At 42.4% G+C, this 4,228-nt stretch overlaps 1 pseudogene; it reads left to right on the forward strand.

Moving 5' to 3' along the window:
- The first annotated feature begins 200 nt into the window (after positions 1–200).
- Positions 201–692, forward strand: Rpl6-ps4 (ribosomal protein L6, pseudogene 4; annotated as a pseudogene).
- Positions 693–4,228: the final 3,536 nt, after the last annotated feature.

Consider the following 4,228-nt stretch of genomic DNA (forward strand, 5'->3'; position numbering starts at 1 on the left):
GAGGAATGGGTAGATGTTATGTATTCCGGAAAAGCCTTGTAGAATAGGAAATACTCAGCTGCAAAGTCCAAGGTTGAAAAGAATAAGGAAAACAAAAAGGTCCTTGCTTCTGTCATAAAACCAGTTGGTGGCATGAAGAATGCTAGTGTCCAGATGGGGAAGTTTCAAAAAAAAATGCCTAGGCATTTTCCTAGTAATACATGCCTCAGAAGCTGCTGAGCCTTGGCAAAAACCCTTGGGTATGTGTGTGAGAAGGCTTCCTGCCAGTATAAATCCTGGGATGGTCCTGATGATCCTCACCTGGTGCCACAGAGACAAGACAGTGGCTTTTCTGAAGCAGCTAGGCAGAGGCTTGCTTTTTGTGACTGGATAACTTGCCCTCAATAGAGTTCTTCTGGGCAGAACACAGAGGATATTTGTCCTTGCCACCTCAACAAAAGTGGATATGAGCAAGGTTGAAATACCCAAACACCTGACTGATTCTTACTTCAAGAAGAAGTAGCTGATCAAGCCCAGCCACCAGAATGGCAATATCTTTGATTTGGAGGAGAAATATGAGATTGGAGAGAACCACAAGTCTGATCAGGAAACACTGTGGACTGTCAGATTTTTAAGTTCCAGGGCTATCTGCGATCTCATTCATCCCAACAAACAGGATGTATCTGCACAAACTGATGATTCTAAATTGCTAAAAAGCTAATTAAACAGCTTCATAAATTCAAACAAAACAAGAGAAAAATAAAAAATGGACTTTTTATATTACTCTAAATAAAACTACAACAGACAATGTTCATATTATGATCACATTTTGTAATATTTAAATTTTATGAATAGCAACAATAATTGCTCTAATTGTCTCAGTACTACTGGATCGCCTTTTTATCTCCCCCTCCTTCCTCATTGCAGCTGTCTAGATGAGTTAGATATATTTGGTGGAACCCTAGGTAAGAGACCCTTATTTAATCTCTGAGACCATTCTTTGTATCACTCAAAATAGATGTGATTAATTAGATTTTAAAAGTAATATCCAGGGCACAGGTCTTCCTGGTTGCTGCCGCTGCAGAGAGCCCCTGGGCAGCACCCCACGAGCGAACCTGAGCCTCGGGACCACAGGTAAGACCAAATTTTCTGCTGCAAGAAAGCTGCCTGGTGAGCTTGGGACACACGGAAGCAGAATTTCTCTAGGACCGGGCACGTTCTGTGTTTACCGGAAGTCCCACACCCGCGGATCCCGGCCTGCAGCAGCTCTCTGCTCCCAGACCCGGTGAGAGAGAGACCCAACCGCCTGGTCAGGTGGGCACTCCTGAGGCTGCAGAGCGGAAGAGACCACCAACACTGCTCACCCCTGCCCACATCCCTGGCCCAAGAGGAAACTGTATAAGGCCTCTGGGCTCCCGTGGGGGAGGGCCAAGGAGCGGCAGGACCCCTGCCAGAGAAACCACCGGACCCTGAAGGAAACAGACCGGATAAACAGTTCTCTGCACCCAAATCCCGTGGGAGGGAGAGCTAAACCTACAGAGAGGCAGACAAGCCTGGGAAACCAGAAGAGACTGCTCCCTGCACACACATCTCGGACGCCAGAGGAAAAAGCCAAAGACCATCTGGAACCCTGGTGCACTGAAGCTCCCGGAAGGGGTGGCACAGGTCTTCCTGGTTGCTGCCGCTGCAGAGAGCCCCTGGGCAGCACCCCACGAGCGAACCTGAGCCTCGGGACCACAGGTAAGACCAAATTTTCTGCTGCAAGAAAGCTGCCTGGTGAACTCAAGACACAGGCCCACAGGAACAGCTGAAGACCTGTAGAGAGGAAAAACTACACGCCCGAAAGCAGAACACTCTGTCCCCATAACTGGCTGAAAGAAAACAGGAAAACAGGTCTACAGCACTCCTGACACACAGGCTTATAGGACAGTCTAGCCACTGTCAGAAATAGCAGAACAAAGTAACACTAGAGATAATCTGATGGCGAGAGGCAAGCGCAGGAACCCAAGCAACAGAAACCAAGACTACATGCCATCATCGGAGCCCAATTCTCCCACCAAAACAAACATGGAATATCCAAACACACCAGAAAAGCAAGATCTAGTTTCAAAATCATATTTGATCATGATGCTGGAGGACTTCAAGAAAGACATGAACACACTTAGGGAAACACAGGAAAACATTAATAAACAAGTAGAAGCCTACAGAGAGGAATCGCAAAAATCCCTGAAAGAATTCCAGGAAAACACAATCAAACAGTTGAAGGAATTAAAAATGGAAATAGAAGCAATCAAGAAAGAACACATGGAAACAACCCTGGATATAGAAAACCAAAAGAAGAGACAAGGAGCTGTAGATACAAGCTTCACCAACAGAATACAAGAGATGGAAGAGAGAATCTCAGGAGCAGAAGATTCCATAGAAATCATTGACTCAACTGTCAAAGATAATGTAAAGCGGAAAAAGCTACTGGTCCAAAACATACAGGAAATCCAGGACTCAATGAGAAGATCAAACCTAAGGATAATAGGTATAGAAGAGAGTGAAGACTCCCAGCTCAAAGGACCAGTAAATATCTTCAACAAAATCATAGAAGAAAACTTCCCTAACCTAAAAAAAGAGATACCTATAGACATACAAGAAGCCTACAGAACTCCAAATAGATTGGACCAGAAAAGAAACACCTCCCGTCACATAATTGTCAAAACACCAAACGCACAAAATAAAGAAAGAATATTAAAAGCAGTAAGGGAAAAAGGTCAAGTAACATATAAAGGGAGACCTATCAGAATCACACCAGACTTCTCGCCAGAAACTATGAAGGCCAGAAGATCCTGGACTGATGTCATACAGACCCTAAGAGAACACAAATGCCAGCCCAGGTTACTGTATCCAGCAAAACTCTCAATTAACATTGATGGAGAAACCAAGATATTCCATGACAAAACCAAATTTACACAATATCTTTCTACAAATCCAGCACTACAAAGGATAATAAATGGTAAAGCCCAACATAAGGAGGCAAGCTATACCCTAGAAGAAGCAAGAAACTAATCGTCTTGGCAACAAAACAAAGAGAATGAAAGCACACAAACATAACCTCACATCCAAATATGAATATAACGGGAAGCAATAATCACTATTCCTTAATATCTCTCAATATCAATGGCCTCAACTCCCCAATAAAAAGACATAGATTAACAAACTGGATACGCAACGAGGACCCTGCATTCTGCTGCCTACAGGAAACACACCTCAGAGACAAAGACAGACACTACCTCAGAGTGAAAGGCTGGAAAACAACTTTCCAAGCAAATGGTCAGAAGAAGCAAGCTGGAGTAGCCATTCTAATATCAAATAAAATCAATTTTCAATTAAAATCATCAAAAAAAGATAAGGAAGGACACTTCATATTCATCAAAGGAAAAATCAACCAAGATGAACTCTCAATCCTAAATATCTATGCCCCAAATACAAGGGCACCTACATACGTAAAAGAAACCTTACTAAAGCTCAAAACACACATTGCACCTCACACAATAATAGTGGGAGATTTCAACACCCCACTCTCATCAATGGATAGATCATGGAAACAGAAATTAAACAGTGATGTAGACAGACTAAGAGAAGTCATGAGCCAAATGGACTTAACGGATATTTATAGAACATTCTATCCTAAAGCAAAAGGATATAACTTCTTCTCAGCTCCTCATGGAACTTTCTCCAAAATTGACCATATAATTGGTCAAAAAACGGGCCTCAACAGGTACAGATAGAAATTATCCCATGCGTGCTATCGGACCACCACGGCCTAAAACTGGTCTTCAATAACAATAAGGGAAGAATGCCCACATATACGTGGAAATTGAACAATGCTCTACTCAATGATAACCTGGTCAAGGAAGAAATAAAGAAAGAAATTAAAAACTTTTTAGAATTTAATGAAAATGAAGATACAACATACTCAAACTTATGAAACACAATGAAAGCTGTGCTAAGAGGAAAACTCATAGCGCTGAGTGCCTGCAGAAAGAAACAGGAAAGAACATATGTCAGCAGCTTGACAGCACACCTAAAAGCTCTAGAACAAAAAGAAGCAAATACACCCAGGAGGAGTAGAAGGCAGGAAATAATCAAACTCAGAGCTGAAATCAACCAAGTAGAAACAAAAAGGACCATAGAAAGAATCAACCGAACCAAAAGTTGGTTCTTTGAGAAAATCAACAAGATAGATCAACCCTTAGCCAGA

The sequence above is a fragment of the Rattus norvegicus genome, chromosome 7, assembly GCF_021556685.1.
Source record: "Rattus norvegicus strain SHRSP/BbbUtx chromosome 7, alternate assembly SHRSP_T2T, whole genome shotgun sequence".
Taxonomy (NCBI): domain Eukaryota; kingdom Metazoa; phylum Chordata; class Mammalia; order Rodentia; family Muridae; genus Rattus; species Rattus norvegicus.